A 19,207-nucleotide genomic window follows, 5' to 3' on the forward strand; every position below is an offset into this window, starting at 1 on the left:
GGAAGGTGGAGTCAGGCAGGGCAAAATGGGTTTGTAAACAGGGTTTGTTTGTAAGCTGCCTTGGGGGTTGATTCAGTGCCGTCACTAGGTCATTTGACATCTGGGGCCCATAAATTTTTGTCACCACCTATATGACATAATTAATTTGTCAGTGGGTAAGGGCTCCCACCAGGATGGGGAGAGAAATTGGGCACCAATCAGAATGGGAGCCCACATCTACCCAGCAGGTTGTCTGAACGGGAAACCAGGTCTACCTGCCTAGGAGAGGTGGCTCCAGAGAACAGTTGGAATGGAAGCCCAGGTATACCCAGCAGGTAGATCTGGGCTCCAAATCTAGGAAGGAGATCAGGCCTACCTACCTAGAAGAGGGCTCTGCAGTCTGAATGGGAGCCCAGGTTTACCCAGCCAGTAGATCTGGGTTCCAAGTCTGGATGGGAGCCCAGGTCTACTCACCCAGCAAACTTTGGCCACAGAGGCTAAAGTTCAACCAGGAGCCCAAGTCTACCCACATGGTTGACCTTAGTTCTGGAGTTAAGGTGGTGCTCATGCCCCCCCAGTATAAACACTGGATCCACCCTTGCTAACATTGGTTCCATGTTGTGTCATTGTAACATCTCATTGGCTCATTGAACAATCAGTCTCATTGGTCCGTTCAAGTTAAGGAAACTTTATTTTTTGTTAACCTGAGTTGCATTTTTTCTGGTTTTTTAGCCATAACTTTTTATAGAATTGAGATATTTCACTCTGGTTTGTTTCATTGCATTCTGTTGTAAATTACACATTGAATGGTATATCACACAATGGCATTATACCTAACTGCAATTTTAGCAATTTTGGTCACTAGTAGTGTCACCCTCTCCTAGGATGGCACCCGGGGTGGACCACCCCACCCCCTATAGCTACACCACTGGGTTGATTCAAGGTTGAAAAGTGGGGTACAAAGAAACAAACATGTAAGGACAGTACATGTTTAAGCTGCCATTCTATACAGCATGTCTATGATTCATTTTCTGAATCATGTAATATTAAGTGTGACTGAGAAGGCAGCACTCCTTGTTGTCTCCAAAAAGAAGAAGAAATCAAGAATATGCTTCTACTCTTTTATGGGCTCCGACTATTAAGTGTGAAATCATACACTTTAATGATCTTTTCATGATCACCACCTTGGGTACCCTTTGGGGAGAAAGGCGAAATATAAATAAATAAATAAAGTCTTTTAAAATGTCAAATTAGAATTTGAGCAAAAGTGTCCACATTTATTGCAACGCCCAGTTGCAAAATATATGATGTGTTTATTGGACAAGACAGTTTGCCCAGGAAAGGCCAATGGATAGAGCAATTCAACCAACAAGTAAGGGCATGATCCAGCCACAGTGAAGCCCTTTTGCCCCACTGATGTTAATGGGGTGGATTTCAGTAAGTGTTTAACTTTCCCCTGTGACATCCCTTGGAGATAGAAGCATTTGCTTTTGGGCCTTATATCTTTTCTTGTGATGCCACATTTAAAGGATTGTGAACTAGGTTCTTACAAGTCTGTAAATGCGTGTTTAAAAACCTTTGAGGCACACCGATATACAGTAATTGGCTAGAATTCCACTAGAGTAAAGAATGCATCAATATAGCTAGTGATGTGACCATAGGTATGCAAAACAAACAAGAGGTTTATTTAATGTAGGTACAGCTGTTTTCCCTATATCTTTTGATTGATTGCTTTGTGGTCACGTTCATTAAACAGTCTAATTTGAACCACAATTAGATTTTATCTTTTTTAAAAGATAAAGCAGATTCCCAAGTCATTAATTAAAAGACTTGACTCAAGGAGGCTGCAAGATGGATGTTACGTTCTTCCACTGATGACCCAGCTCAGCAAAACAGAACACTTTTGCTCTGAGAAGCAAACACTCCCAAACTAATTGAATGCAAACTTTGCTCTGCTTCAAAGCAGAAGGAGGAGGAGGAAGAAGATCTCTTGAAAAGTTCACTTTCATCTTCTAATTCACCCATAAGATCTGCTGCTCTGTGTAGCAGGTTGACCCAACCCTATAAGCTGGATAAAATATAGGGAACTAATTTAGGCTTTGGATTGCTACCCTTGGATGGACAAAATGCACAAGGTCAGATACAGCCTGTGCAATTTTTTTCCTTCAGGTATTAGAAGATCTGCCAATTCAATGGGGAAGTGACTGTCCATTTAGCTGATTGCTAAACATCCAAAACAATTTTCAAGTAGCTTACTGCCTGGTCAGATACCCCTGAGTGTTTGGAAGCATGGAATGAATGAGATAACTAGTTCCTCTTGCTTGCCCCTCAGCATCAGAAGTGTACTGTCTTTTGGGTACATAGAAGCTCAATTTCTTGATTAGGGCTAACAGCCTTTGAAAGACCTACCCTCCATGACTTTGCCCATCAAAGCTAGTGGCCACCTCCAATATTCCTGTTAATGAATTTGATAAATTAATTTGTGAAGAAATACTTCTTCTGCAGCCCAATCCTAACCAAATCCTCACCACCACCACCACAGATGCAACCACACCATGCACTGTATCATGGGCAGGGCAGTCTGGAGGCCTTGACGCAACGGCACTTTTGTTCCCTTATCCTGGGGCAAGCGTCTACTGCCTCAATGGGACTCCTCAGGTCTGCACCAGCTATTTTGATGGCACAAGTCCAAGGAGAGTAAGGGTAAGGGCAGGGACAAACGTGATGTGGTGGGACATCATGTTTGTATTCAGCTTACCATGTGCATCAGCCCAATGAGTGAAACATGGCTACACTAGTACCAATGACCACAGGAGAGTGCAATGCTGATATTCCACACAATTGGGCAGACATGTAAAAAAATTCAGTAAAAAAATATTATGTGGAGAGTCAATTTTCAAGCCCTCTCTCTGCTGCGATCCTCCCAAATGTCTCCCCATGAGAAAAACAGGCGGTAGGGCCCTCACAAAATGACACTGCTCATAAATGTCATACAAACTCCTCACCATGCAAACAGAAGTGGTGCAGTCCTCTCACGAAAATGCATCAAATAAAAAATGAAAGTCTCAAGTCAACTGTATTTGAATATTTAGAAGCTGAATTGGGCAGGCTATAATACAGATATTTCTAAGCTAAGGAATCCATCTGTTTTATTCTTCAACTGCTTTCCCCCCCTTTTTAATATAACACTTGAAGCCATCTTCATCTGGTGTCTCTTTGGATTCGTCTCCTTCTCCATCAATTTGAAATAACGAGCCAGCTCTCAAGAAACTTAAATGCTACGGAAAGGCTGTTTGTTGCCAATGGGGGAAAATATATATTGCTGCACTTGGGGGTGCATTCTTGCAACAATATCCATTGTTTCAGTGTGTAGCTGCAGAGGCATACATAGCTGCAAATGAACTAAAGTAGGCACATGGGATCAAATGTGCACACCTGTGGGCTGGGCAGAAATGAGTTAACTGTTCCTTACTAATAGAATATTTACAGTGAAGAAATGCACCTGATAATCGTGGATCGTGAAGACCTGGCCACGGTGATCCATGCCATAGTGTCATCAAGATTAGACTGCTGTAACACGCTCTATGTGGGGCCGCCCTTGAAGATAGTTCAGAAACTACAATTAGTGCAGAATGCGGCAGCCCATGCTCTTGCTGGAGGGCAGCAGTTTCACTCTGTTGGATCACTGCTCTGGCGGCTGCACTAGCTGCCCATTTGTTTCCAGGCCCAATTCAAGGTGCTGGTTTTGACCTTTAAAGCCCTATACAACTTGGGGCCAGGATATCTGAGAACCCGCCTTCTACCATATAATCCGGTTCATCCTCTCCAATAATTGGAGAGGGCCCTTTTACAGGTACCGCCGCCTAAGGAGGTGGAAGGGGTGGCAGAAAGAGTAGGGCCATCTCTGTTGTGGCACCTACACCATGGAATCCCCTCTCTCTCAGTTTAAGAACTGCTTCCTCCTTGGGACCTAAAAACTTTTCTTTTTACACTCACCTTCTGAGTTTGGGGCTTTTGATATGGATATTTGAGTTTTTATGCTGATTGCTTTTATGGGTTGCATTCTTTTTTATTGTCTGCTGCTGGCTTTTAATATGGTTTTTAGGTTGTATACTGTTTTTAGGTAATTTTAATGTTTATAGTTTTATATTTGTATGACCTGTTGTAAGCTGCTTTGAATGCTCACTTAGGAAATAAAGCAGGATATAAATTTGTAAATAAATAATGCTATTTGGGGTAATAAGGACTAGGGCTTAAACACTATCCAGTTAATCAGGACTAGGTATTTTAAGAAGCATGGCTGAAAACACAGACCAATCTTTCAGAAAATAGCAGACTATGGAAGAAATACACCTGTGTCTCGAACATCCCATCAAGCTGGGGTGGAGAACTTTGTTTTGGAGGGCCTGTGTTCAGTGGGGCTTATCCTGGCAAAAGTGTGCATAGTGTTGCATTGTCAATTACTGTGCAGCAGCAGAAGAAATCCATGTAAGGGCCTCTCCCCCATATCCCCACTCGCTACCTATGTACACTGTTAAGCCCTCACATGTCATTCATATAAACGGAACCTTGGCACACCTCACTTTCTCTGCACTGCACCCATTGGTTGAGTGTTCTTTCTAGTAAACTGTGAAGAAGCTGAGATTGGTAGCCACTTAAATTCAGTGGGGATTTCTTCTTTTTTTGATGTATTGCTGCCTACTTGCTGATTAGACAGACTTACTCCTTCCAATTTATCATTCTAATATTAGATTTGGGACAACAGGCTGGCCCATGAAAGGTACAAATAAATAAATAAACAAAGCTAAATTATACTGACCAGTTCACATTAGTGTGAGTGTAAGCAATTCCGATGCATTTCTATTTATCACCATTTGCCCTAATCGCACGCCATTCATTTCCTTTATCAGCTGATTCCTTTCAATTATTCCTTCTCGAAGAGGAATACAATCAGCATTATTCAGGGGGAATTTTTGCTTGCCTGGAAGCTTTTGCAAAAGCCATTTAAAAAAGAAAACATTGTTGGGTGCGTATGGTGCATGTAGCATTTGTTCCTATGGCGCATATTATTTATTACCGCTTTGCCTTTTAAAATGGTTCATTATCCTTATTGATACAAGGCGGAAGAACATATCTTTTATACTGAAAAATCAGAAAGTATATAATCATAAGAATTCAAACATCTGCTTTTGAAGCCCTGCATGTCTTTTCTTTCCCCCACTGTGTAAAAAAGGGAATTGTAGGTTTTTGGCAATACCACTGCTGCATTCATTTACCCACACACCCCCCAAGAAGAATGTGAGACAGAGGCTTGGGATGATTGTAATTTACTGAATTAAAAAAAATAACATGTAGCAGGGAAAAATTAAGCTAGTGAAAACTCCAAAGAATGTGGGCCACTAAAAGCTTGGGGGGAAATGGCACTAGCTGTTTAACTCCCCTGAGACCCCATGGATGTGACATCCTGACTCCAGGCATCACCCCATCAGAGTCAGGGTTAACCTATCCCAGCCAACCCAAAGGGGTTGAGGCAGCTGGCCAGCACTGACATGCACAGGCTAAGCCATGAGGTGGCCGTTGCTTAAGCAGCCAGGGGGCTTGCCAGCCAGCCTCACCAATCTGGACAAGTGTTGGCAGAGTAGTCCTACCTCACTACCTCAGCATGCTAACCTTGGTTACCTCAGCATGCATGCCACCCTCATTCCTGGCTACCCAGCCAGCACGCCACTGCCCCATTCAGGGAAACCTTTAAATAACTACATCTATAACTCCACGCCCAAATGCCAGTCCAGGGTAGTTGAAAAAACCAATAACCACGGCCAATCGGGTTACCAGCCAAAAACTCCTACCTGGCCCCCACATGGAGTGACCATATACTCTCAGACTGGACATAGGACAGGCAGATGGGGCTTGCTGGAAAGGCGTGGACTGAAGCTGGGGAGACCTTGCTGGCCCCAGCAATAGCCATGCCATGCCCCCAATCGATCTGGCAACCAATGGGTTACCTCAATTTTCTCACGTCTGCCTGGAGCCCATCTGGAGAGGCTGGGCAAACAGTACCAGGGCTCTAGGTGCCCCAGTGCAAATCCCTTGTTGCATCAACCTTCTTATAGTGGGATTTGGGAAAGCCATCAAATGTTAGGAATATTGGCTCAAATGTAGGGAAGGTGCAATCTTTGGATTCATTCACTCTTCCAATCTGCCTAAACGGTTGAATTCCAGTTCCAATTACTATCGGGTGATACTGCCATTTCAGGTTCATTAACTCCCTATGTCCGGGAGCTACCAATGCCAAGTTGTGGGGGGAGCTGGGGTGAAACACCATGGCACCCTCCAGTGATACCTTGGGGACTACTACTGCCACTTCAGGGTCCAGGAGTGGTCTGGTCAAGTGGGCTCTCTGATGGAAGTGGGCCATTGGTCAGTGCCCAACTCAAACTTTTGATCCCACCTTGGCTGCTTAGTATTTCAGAAAGTGACTTGCCTGAGCCCTGCTGCCGCAGTCCCTGACTCAAGACCCGTGGCTGCTTGCACCCGTAGCAGCAGCTTCAGAAAGGGCAACATGAAGCAGTGAACAGAAGCGAATGCTTAAGCCATTTCCCACCTGTTCACTTCTGCTACAAATTGCCACTCCAACTCACTTTGGCCCATGTAAGGTTCTAAACATGGATTTGCCCTTTTCAGCCTGTACAAATTTTCACAATTATGTTTACACCCATGCCAGCTGTTTGCAGGTGTAAGCCCGATGAAGAGGGCAAGGCAGGAAAAACAGGAATATGATACCAGTGCATGCTGTTGCCCTGGTGAACCATCCTCTCCAGCCCCCAAACTGCTCCCTGCCCTTCCCCACCCTGCCTCTAATCTCCCCAAAACTGGCCATAATTTGCCCCTACCACCAACTGACTTGTTCTGCTGTGGGCTGGTACTGTCATTGTCAGGTGCACAGAGCTGGTGGCCATTTGTGCCAATGACTCCAATGTCCTCGGCAACAGTGCACCATGGATGGCTCTGCTTGACCTTTACGACAGTGGGTCACATGGACTGCTGTCGCAAAGGCCCATCGCATTCGGCCATCAGACACCAATTTGTTGCATCCCATATGTCTATAGAAAAATGCATCTTGAAACGTCAGTTCTGCAATTTCTTATCACACCAGCAGCAGTCGTACATCACTTAGCAACAGGGATGTGGACCACACCCCCGTTGCCAAGTGAGGCTTGACATTTTATGAAAGCAACCAGAAGTCACATGTTTTCTTGGCCAAAATGGTCAGATTGAGCTTCATAGAGCCTCTACAAAGCTCAGAAAAATCTCCAGAGATGAGAAGAGCATGGCTCCCCTTGGCTTCAGAGGCTTGGGGGTGAACAGGGACCCACAGTGGCTGTTGCATATGGGGGCTGTCATTGATCAGAATGTCACTAAGCAATGCTAACCTGCATATACTATTTAAATTTGAATTGTTTCACTGATGGGAAAAAGATTTGACAATTTTAGCAAAATTAAGTAGAATAGAAATCAAATAAAACAGTATGAAGTTCAGATGAAACAAAAACAGAGATCTATCCCCAATTTCTTGGGCCTCGAATGAAGAAAGGCATGACCTTCTTTTGTAGAACAGTCTTTTATGACACCTTCTCTTCTATGTGCTCGTTTCAGATTTGAGGAATGAGCTACATTGATCCTAGTTTTGGAGATCAGTCAGAGTAGTAAACAACAAGGTTCTGTGATTTATGACCAGGCTGGTTGATAGTACCTCAGAGATGTCTAACCACCTTCAGCTTAAGAACTGGCTTTAGGAATCTGGAATTTAAGCATTTCAGGTTGAGTTTCTTCAAGCTCCTTGCATCTGTGGAGTGTAAAAGATTTCAAACAAATCAATAAGAAAGGAAGTCATACACTTGGTGATAAGGGATTTACTTATTGGACAAGAGGCAAACACAAATGGGACCCCATCTCACCCATACCAACTTTCCAGGATACAATAAGCTGTTAAAATCTCAGACCAGTTCTCACTTTCTGTCCAGGGAAATAGGAACTGACTAAAAAGCAATTAAAATGGGCCCCCCTTGTAATTAAAAGAGCCTCCTTCACTGTTGCAGCTTATAAGATCAGATGTCATGGGGGAACGGATTCTGTTTAGCCCTCAGGGAGTCCCTGAGGTCTCAACTTCTGCAAGGGGTTGCAAGGGAATCCTGCTCTGCTCCTGCTCTGGAAGTCGCACTGGGTCCAAATTCCAAGCCACAACAGTTCCTAAGATTTACCCAGTTTGAACTGAGATGAGATGATAAAGCAGTTCAAGAGCATAAGCCCAATTTATGGATGAGTCAGTGATAGTGTGGGAGAGGGTATCAAACATAAGGCCCATGGACTGAATACAGCCTGCAGAAGCTCTTTTTCCAGCCCTGATGATAATTGGGCTCTCCCAGCATCACCATCAGCTGCTCTCAGCTGCTGAGCTGCAAAGTGACACTTCAGCAGAAGCAGCACTGCTGAAAGGGCAGCCTGTGTGATAATTGGGCTCTCCCGTATCTTGAAAATATGATCAAATCTGCAGGTTTTCTCTTTGGCCATTTGCTGCTGTTCCTAACTGAGGAACTCGTTTCCTTTCAAACCAGGATCTGAAGGCCAAACCAGGCCTGTGTTATGAGACACAACAATAATGTATGAGGTGATGTCATCAAACTGTACATCTCACTCCAAAGCTTTGCCTGTTAGAGGTGAGGAGACACCCAATGTATTGTCATCACGTCATGCATTGAATTCACACATTATGAGAGAGAGATATGCAAAGTGGCAGCTGCTGGTATCTATAATATGTGGCTTTGCCTTTGAAACCAGGACTGGTACAGCAAATGCAGTGGTACACCAGTCACCACTGCAACTCCTTCTACTCCCTAGAAGTGAAAGGAGGGGGAAAGGAGGGGAATGAGAATAAGGGGAATGGAATGAAATAAAAAGTGGAGAGGAGAGGAGAGTGGTGGGCTAGAGTGTCAGAGACACTCTAACTCACCACTCCTCTCTCCTCCATTCCCCTTTTCCTTTTGGGAAAGGAAGCAGGAGAGCAAGGAGCCAGGAGGGGGAGCAGTGGTAGAGATGAGTGGGCAAGTAGAGAAAATGTCCCTGCCTCCCTGCTGTTTGAGGAATTTTAAACTAAACCCAAAGATAGGTTGTGTGAATCAGTTCAAATTTAATTCCCATCCCAGATACACAGAAAACTCAGTGCTATATTTTGTGAACAGAAATTCTGTACCTGCCAACAATATGTATATAGTAGTAACACACGTTCCAACCTTCATCAGCAGATAATGACAAGAGTGTGATTCATAGCTCACAATAACCCATGAAACTAGACAATTACAGATAATAAAATCAGATTAAACCAAATACTTACACACTCCGATGATTAATTAATAGGCCTGCAACTCAAATAGTTATAAATATTTCACTACATGCATTAGAGAGGAAATTACTCAGAAATGGAAGCACAATTTTTAAAAAAACCAGAATGCAGGAAACGAAAATGGGGGAGAGAAAAAAGGTGAGGAAATGGCTGCCCAACCCTCCAGGATTATCCAGGTGTGTCCTGGAATCTCTTGGAGACAAAGGAGAGCAATCAGGGAGACTTTCAAGCCTCCCCCCCCCCCCGTCCCTGTGAACATAAGAACATAAGAACAGCCCCACTGGATCAGGCCATAGGCCCATCTAGTCCAGCTTCCTGTATCTCACAGTGGCCCACCAAATGCCCCAGGGAGCACACCATATCCACTGGTCCACTCCTGTGGACGCACTGTGTCTACTCCTACTGCTGCATTTCAGTTATGAGTTTCCTTTCATCAGTTTGGGAAGTGGGGAAAGTGCTGCCTGTACATTGATAGCTCTTCCCCCAGCCTCTGGGACGCTAAGCAAACCAGCAGCAGAAATGCAGCAGCAAATGGGAAGGAGATAGTCAGAGACTCATTCACAGGTTGCGGGGAGGAAGTTAAGGGAACAGTAAAAAATGTACCAGGATTTCTCAACTAAGCCAACTGAAACATGCATAAGTTGCTCCATGAAGCCTCTAATGAGCTATAAAAGGTGCATTGAAGCTGTGCCCCACTACACCAAGCCTACCACCCCTTTGTCTTAAAAAATATTGAAAATGTCTGTTTTTGAAAATGCAGATATTTCTGTTGACATGGCAAGAGCCCTCGAGGACCCTTTTTTCCCGATGCACCTCTCAGTAGCACTAGCTACTAGCTCAGTAGCACTAGCTACTACTAATACTAATGATAATACGGGTATTTATATACCGCCTTTCTTGGTCGTCAGATTTCTCCTCAGACTTTAATTCAAGGCGGTTTACATAGGCAGGCTGTTCTAAATCCCAATAGGGATTTTTACAATTGAAGAAGGTTCTGTCTTTCAAGAACCACAACATTGCAGATGGATCTTTTTATGATCTGGTATCACATTCTGACCTCCATTTTCCTCCCACACAGGCTGACAGCGGCTAAAGAGCAGGTGGAATAACTCAGCTCGGCTTGTCAGCTGCTTCAAGGTCTCGCCGTTCACTGTGCCGGTGGCCTCGAACTGGCGACCTTCGGATGTTATCTTCAGGCAAGCAGAGGCTCTACCCTCTAGACCAGACCTCCTGCCCAGGATACTAGCTCAGGATATAGGCCGATTTCCCTTTTTCAAGAGTCAACCATTTTCTAAACTGACCTCCTTTCACAGTAACGTAACTCTGCCTTTAAAACAATCACAAAGCAGAACAGTTTTTTAAATGATATTTTAGTTTCCAGACTTCTGCTTCTTAAATTCTAACACTGGTGGAAGGAAGGAAAGAAAATGTTTGCACCCAGCATGGGGCTTTCCTTTCCTTCCAATCTCGCAAACCTCTAGATCCAAGGCTGGAACAGAAATGATTAAGGAAATTGCTGTGCTTTAATAATGAGCGTGCCTACTGCTTAATATTCTGCAAAAGCTATTCTTTCATGTTCCATATCTGAATGCCCAGTGAAATCCAAAATTGCTTCACCTTTAGTGTATTGTATTTAATATATGCATCTTAAAAAAAAATTAATAAATATCTCTGAATAAATAATACATTGGAATTAAATTATGAATTGCATTATGCATTCATACACTGATAAATATTTATACTGAATTTTCGAGAAATGAAACAAATACATGGCATTTTAAAGACACAGCATTTCCGCAAGAGGCTTCAGCAGGATTGCCCTTAAAATGATTTCTCCAGGTCCCATTCTACATTGAAATCTTTCATGCATTCTTGAAAAATACAGTCAATTCTTGCTATCCAGTGCTGCGTTCCCATGGATTCATTTTTCTGCGGGAACAAGTGTGTAACTAGAGTTGTACCATCTGCTGTCTGTTCTTGGCTAACTGCAGCCATTTACTGCATCCATGGCCATACTGAAGTTCTCCACAGCCATTTTGAAGCCATCCACAGCCATATTTCAGCTCTCCCCAGTCATCCTGAAGACATCCATTGCTGGCATTCCTGAGCAGATTGCCACCCCTCCCCTAACCCCATTGATCCCATAGGATTAATCGTGGTCCATCCCATAGGATCCATTCCATAGGATACCAATGATTTGGTATCTGCTGGGTTTTCCAGGAATCTAATCCCATTGAATAAGAATTGACTGTAGTCTTAAACTAGCCGTGCTAATATGACTGCAGAGGTGGTATGTCTTGCTTCTGCTTGAGCTCTCCCTATCTTTGCATCTCTGTCAAATCTCTTCTCTTTCCCTGCCTCCTTGCTGCTTGTCTCCCCTCTCTCTGATCACAAACTCATCCCATCACTGCTGACCCATTCATGCAGCCACTTAATGAGGGTTGCCTCCTCCCTTCAACACAAGTCGCACTGATCTACTTCCCACTCGCTTGAGCGAGAAGCAGATCATCCTCCCCTCCTTACTATGCTCCTCGCATGCTAGTGTGAAACCCAGAAGTGCAGGACTTCTGGTTTCATTTACAGGCACAGCACATGGAGAGCAGGGAGCACACTTCCTCGGAACCACAGCATCTTAAGCAGTACATTTGATTTTTTTTTCTTCCTGATTGTAGTCTTTAAAAAAATCACGTTTTCCATATTTCTTTTCATATTTCTTTCTTTCATATTTCTTTTTTTCCTTACTTGCAGACCAAAATACACTTTGCATGCAAACACATATGCATGAATGTACTCTGAGAGCCCTTTTTTATCAGCAGAAACTGCTTCGTAAGGGGGCAGTTGGTATTAAACCAGCAGCAGGGGCTTAACCCTTTCCCTGCCCACTGCTCCAGATCACACCTCCAAACTGCAGAATCACTTGTGGGTGGAGTGGGAGGGATTTATAGGAGGGAATAACAGGCAGAGAAAGGGTTAAGTATGCATTCCCCAGTCATTCTACTCACTCTCCAGTTCTAGTTGTCTCCTACTGAGGTGGCTTTTCCTGTTCAAAAAAAGGTCACTAGAGCACATCTTTGCACTTAATTCTAGTTTAGTGCTTGGCCTGGCAATTTTTGGCAGGGACATGCCAATCCACCATGGCAAAACTCAAGTCGAGTTCTGAGTCCCCTCCCCTTTTGACTCGACTTGTGCACAAAGCTAAATGTGCGACCTTTGGGACTTGGCCAGAGCCTTTTGGGGACGCTGACTCAAGTCAGTGTCTTTTTTGATAAACGAGACAGGCACAGCTCCACAGAAAAAACAGACCTGCTGGTGGGGTATGTGCATGTGCATGAGTTCTCATTTAGCACTCCCCTGATGTCCCCATCCCCTCTGTAAACAAAAGCTCTGCTGTTCTTCAAGTGAGTGCAGCAGTGCAGAATTCGCCAACTTTCTGAGTCTCCGTTTGTTCCCGAGAAAGACTCGTGGGTCCGGTATCACTTTTGGTTTCAAAACACATGTCACATGAGTCCACACCAGTCCAGTAAAATGCATGTTTGGCGACTCGAGTCTAAGTCTTATGAGTCGAGTAGCCCATCCCTGTTTTTTAGTGTCTTTTATTGACCCTCTAAAGCAGATGCTAACAGAGCCCTTCATGCTTGAGCAAAGAAGGTTTAGAACTTAGCATAGTAATACTGACTGACATTCGAAAACTCAAAATAGTCAGCGGTTTTATTTATTTTGTTTCTATTGTGTGAACTGTTAAGGACTTGGTGGAACAATCTTGCTAACATATCTTAATTACACAGGCCAACACACATTTTGCTTCCTTAAACGTTACAACAATTCCTGGGTATATTTGGGGTGCCGATTCCAAAAATGGCATCCATTTTGCTTCATCACGTCTAGTTTTGGAGACATGGCATAGCCTCTTTAGTGAATGGTTCAAGCAGCTTTCTCATGAGGAAGACTACACCATGGTTTCCTCATGAGGAAGCTGCTTGAACCATTCACTAAAGAGGCTATACTATATCTCCAAAACTAGACATGATAGGGCAAAACGGATGCCATTTTTGGAATCGGCACCCCAAATTCATATCAAACCACCAAAAAGTTTGGGAAAAACTTTTCTGACCCTCAGTTTTGTAGGCCTGAGTTATCAGTCTAGCAGACAGAGTTTTTAAACACAGAGAATTTTCAAGTTGTGCCCTTTTTCCTATCTGATGATGCAATGAGTGTATTCTCTAATTTGGAGAGCAAAGGTTTTCTTTTTTTCCATGAGCTCTGCAAATAGGAAAATGGATAATCTACTATTTTTATTCCGAGACCATTGTATTTATCCTTTGGTTTTAGTGGAGCTGGCATGCCCATAAATCGCATCTTCCTCTGGCTGTTATTCCTGCTTGGTAAATTATTTTTTTATTCACAAAGCAATAAAAGGTCACTGGAAAGGGAAAATATATATATATACCATTCCATCTCATAAAATAAAGTTAAACAGTATTTAGCATTTATATCTTTCCAGGGTGGTAATCAAAATATGGTTTATTTGACTGAATGAAGACCTATGATCCTGAAAGAGATAAATCTGATGACTGTTCCAACAGAGTAAATAAATCTTCAGCAATGCCATGTGGGCAACTCTCAGTTACATCCAGGGTCACACTATCTGCAGGTCAGGCCAGCATTTAGGTTGCATCCGTGACACAAACGGCAAAGCATGGTGTTTTTTTTCTTGTAACAATGAGAATCCCTTTACAAGAATATGGATTTCTTGGGAACTAAATTAGAACCCCAAAGTTAAAGGCATTTATTTAAAAATAAGGATAAGTGCATATATACTAGGGGTGGCCAAATCCCAGCTCTCGAGCCTTATGCAGCTCTTTGACATGTAAGGTGCAGCTTGTGGAAATACGTATGTTGGCTGCACTCCTTTTTGCATCACAGATAGTGGCTACACATATAGTTGTAGGTGTAAACAACCCTAGTTGTATCTGCCTCTGAACACACAGAGACTGGGGGCATAGCCAGCATATGAAAACGTGCATTCAATGAACACAAATTTGCAGTGTTTCTCAAACTGCGAGTTGGGACCCACTAGATGGGTTACGAGACCATTTCAGGTGGGTCGTATAGCACCTAGCTCAGCCACCATTGAATGTACAGAGCTGAAAATGCAGGGCACAGAGCTGCTGGGTAGGGTTGGCTCCCAGTAGGAGAGAGGCATGGTGCCTTGCCCTGAATACGTGGGAAGATGGAATGCTGGAAAGGGGGCAGGGCTGTGTGGTTGGAGGAGGATCCAAGTGCATTCTGCTTTGACTTCTGAACTGGAATGGTTGAATTCCGAGCTCTGAAAAATAACAGCATAAGTGTGTTGTGTAATGGGACCTTTGGCTGATGGTGGCTTAGGTTTGAAGCCTAAATTAATGATGTCACTTCTGGCTATGACCGCACTTCCAGGTTAATGACATCACTTCTGGTAGATCCTGACAGATTCTCATTTTTAAAAGTGGATGCCAGTGCTAAAAACTTTGAGAACCACTGCAGATCTGCAAGAGAGAACAGAGTTTTGGACGGGGCGAAAGGGGCACTTTCAATAGCAGGAATTCTCCAGGAACAACCATCTGTACCTGCAGAAGGCAAGCTTCGCTTTGAGTATGGAAAATGTCTATTAGAGTACTGTGTAAAGACCGACTGAGACTTGGTAGAACATTCTTTCTGTTTTTCTCTCTTACTGAGTCCATAATCAAATATACTCACTATTACCTGCAGAGTCTTCTGCCTCGGGCACCTTGAATGCTGCCCTATAACTCCATAACTTCCATAAATCAGTATGCAGTCCAAGTGAGGCTTAGATTTCATTTTTTTTTTTCCAGTAACAACTATTGGTCTTTACTTTTTCATGCCTTCTAACACTCCAAGATGGTGAATATATACCAAGTCATTCTCTAACTTTTTAAACTAATGGTTGCATATCACAGTTTGGATTCCCTTTCCATTATTTCAAGAGCATGTTTCCTAGAATTTTTAAGATCTGAACAGCCTTGTGTTTTCCTAGTGACATCATAGTTTTTCACTGCAAGGAATTGAAAAGGCTCTCTTGTACCTGGACCAAATCCTGGTTTCATGCAATGCTTTCTAAACTGAAGTGCCCACATTCCTCCTTTCCTTCCATTAGTGAGGGGAAGAATGATTCTGCTTCTGATCCTAGCTTAGAAGATTCCAGGATCTATGGTAGCACCACTCTCTCCGATGCTTAGTAAGCCCACCAGGACTCACAGCCCAATCCTGAGCTGCCCGGAGCTGCGGGACCCAGAGGCTCCACGGAGGGCTGCCACCGGATCCAGTGCCTCCTGCACTACCATGGGTGGCTCCTCGGGAGAAGGGGATGTTTGTCCCCTTCCCCCGAGTAAGGGAAGCAGCCCCGCAATGGGACTACTCACTTTAGCGGCGACTGTTTGGTCGCCGCTAAAGTAAAGGTACTCGTGTAGGGCGAGCAGCCCTGTCCGAGCGCCTTGGATCCTGTGGAGCTTGGTTCCGCGGATCCGCCTCTCCCCCTCCCCCTGACACGCCTCCCCCACGCCCCAACCATGCCCCCATCTCCCATCCTGCAGCCCGGCGGTCATGGAGACCACCAAGCCGCAGAACCCGGGTGCCCACCGTGCGCTGACTCAGCACCGGCCGGCAGGAGCCCAGCGGTAAGCCCCACAAACATGCCTTACGGGACGTTTGCAACTGTGGTCCGCACCACGGAGGCGCGGCGTGGACTACAGGATCGGGCTCTCACTCATGTAGGGGTTCACCAATTTAGGAAGGAGATGGCACTTTGTCCATGGTTCCTTCAGACCTGAAGCCAGCCCTGTTACATAAACACCTCTGCTAATTCCAGGGAGATTCATTCTCAGCACTAACTAGTGTCTGGAATAAGACCCTGAGGTACCAATCCTGGCCCCCACCACCAGGGCAGATGCAGCCATGCTAAAAAGGTACATGCTGCATCCTATAGTGGGGTGGGGGGAAGGGGACCCAAAGTCAAACAGAAAGTAAGTGAAAATATTTTTTACTTGCCTCCGTGTAAGCCTGGGGTTGCTTATGTATCTCCTCAGACATACGCCATCTATTTTGGTGGCATATGTTCAAAGAGGGGAAAGGGGTGGGGAGACTTTTGAAATTATGAGTGGGGAGTGGGAACAGGATCCTGTCCCCTAAGATCCTGCCTCCTCCCCACTCATGATCTGCCCCCATGCTGGCTTATAGCCCATCCTGTGCTTCCCGGTGCCCACTGGAGCAGTGGCACGGCTACCACTGTATCCAGTGGGTATCAGGAAGCTACCAGGAGTCTCCTCAGGGGAAAGGGACTTTTGTATTCTTCCCCTGAGGAAAGCGCTGGCCCCAGCAATGGGTCTCCTCATGTCTACACCAGCTGTTTTGCTGGCATAGATGCAAAAGCCTCTGTCAGGCCTTCCATTCCAAAAGAGTCCAGGATCCAGTGTAGCAGAGCTCCGTCAATCCCACTCCCTTCCCGCCCCAGTTTATCCCCCCTGCCCTGCCCTCATTCCACCCTCTCCCTTATCCCCCAGAGGCCAGACCAACACCCAGCGGTCTCACTTACCCTCCTCCTGCCAGTGCTGGGCCTGACACCTGACTGGTGCAGGCCTAGCACCAGCATTCCCTACTCTATGGGTGCTTTATGGCACATTTACGGTACCCAGCGCAGGCAGTAGGGCTCAGCACCTGTGCTAGGTAAGTATAGGATTGTGTCCTTAGTTGCTCTGGAGAACTTGTTTGGAGGCAAATGAAGACACTACAGTACAACCATCCATCCCATATTACAATGCATACCATCACAAAGTGTTTATTGATGATTAAACTCTTCAACATTTGGTGATGCCCATTGATCCAAGACCAAAGCTGTGGATCAGACAGGCCTTAATGAGCAACGATGACAAGGCAAAAGAATTGCACGTTGCATCTAATATGCCTTGCGTTTATCTGTCTGAATTCAGACAGACCTTTCAGGAGACGGTGGCTGTCAGTGCCCATGCTGAGTGACACTCTTCACATAACCTTCAAACAATGCAGGAGTTAAGTTCAATCAAAGCCATTTGCGTGAGTCCCAGAGCACCAATAAATGTCTCACCTTCCTCTGTCACAACACAGTGGTTCAAAACCAGTGCCTAGAACCAACCCTCCTCCACAACCCCATAGTAATTTCCTGCTGGTATACATCCTTCCTGCTTAAGAAATGCTGCATTTCTGGAATCACACCAGTACGGGGAGGAAAAAGACTTGAAAGTGTTTTAGCATAGACCATTGAAAATATTCTACAATCCAGATTTTGAAGAATTCCTCATTTTATTGTTCCAAATGCTGAGAATGGGGCAAAACAGTAACTAGGGTTGTGGTTGTTGTTGTTAAGAACCCATAAAAACACAAAACACTGCTTTTTTAGTGTTAAAATATCTGAATAAAAACAGAACACCGCATTTTGATGTTTAAGAAATTAAAAAATTAAAATAGATTACTTTTCAAGCTAGAAATAGTCCTGTGGTTGCATCTGCTGAAACTATATCACCTACCTAGTACATTTTTAAAGCAATTGTAATTTATAATTATAATTTATTAAACTGAATCCTGGGGGAAAAAACACATAATACCACAACTTACTATTTTAATCAAGAAATTTTGGGAAAAAATCTCACCAAAAAAACACACACCTCTAAACTATAACCACAATTCATTTTATCTCCTCGTTTGAATTATATAATGAAGTATTGACAAAATGACACGCCACACTTAAAAAAAATTCTGACATTTTGGGGGGGAATTGAAAACCATGCTTAAAACTGCTGATTTGACTAATGATATATATTAGTGCTTTTTAAAAAAAAAATGGGAGAGAAAAAATCTTATGTAAATAACAGAATTTAATCAAAGAGCACTAGAAGTAAACAAAGTACATAAAAGAAGCAATATCATTTTGTCACTAACATTTGAAGTGGAAGAAAGGAGAGAAAAGAGGGGGAGAATATATAGTGTTGAATGCAGAAACTAAAAGCTGCTAAGGAAAATCTTTAAAGAATTTTCCCTCAACGAGCATTCTGTTTGATCTTCAATGTACACATCAAACCGCTGCACAATTTAGTTCCTCCCTTCACCAGTGGTGAACCTCCCAACCCTGCCCCCTGGGGCAAAGGTCCGCAATGGCGTCCCCTTGTGCGCAAATCTGGAAGCACAGTTTTCGACCCCGTTGGGAGACTCAGAGAGGCTTCCACAGGGTCCTAAAGCTGTGCGAAGCTCTGCTCCCTGGGCATTTGCCCCATCAAATGAATGGGAGATCCGCTACTGCCCTTCATTTCAATGGCAGAGAACAGCTCTGGAGCTATAAAGGGATATCATGGTTAACTGCCTCCACTGGTGGAGTGTCTATGCACAGGGGATAGAGGGAATGTCACATGTACATCCTGAGCAATATTCACTGGCTTGAGGCAAATGTTTTTCATGCATAATTATTTCAAGATATCTCTACTCCCTTATTTATTATTATTGCACTGAGTTTTAATCTAGTGATTCCTAATCCCAACTCTGAAGTGCAAAGATAAATTAATAGCAGGCAAGAAAAAGCTAGCAAGAGAGCACACCATATTATGGAAGTCACTAATTATCTTTTCGATCTAGCCCGGAGGCTTGAATTGTGTCCCGCTTCCTCCCTCAAGACTTCACATATCTAAACTGGATTAATATTAATTACTTCTGAAGTGGCACTTCTTCCTAAGCTTCCACATACCTTGGGTAGGCTATGAAAACAGGGGATGCAGGAGGTGAGCTTGTGTGTGCGTGTATGTAAGGTGA

The sequence above is a fragment of the Tiliqua scincoides genome, chromosome 5 (assembly GCF_035046505.1).
Source record: "Tiliqua scincoides isolate rTilSci1 chromosome 5, rTilSci1.hap2, whole genome shotgun sequence".
Classification (NCBI taxonomy): Eukaryota; Metazoa; Chordata; class Lepidosauria; order Squamata; family Scincidae; genus Tiliqua; species Tiliqua scincoides.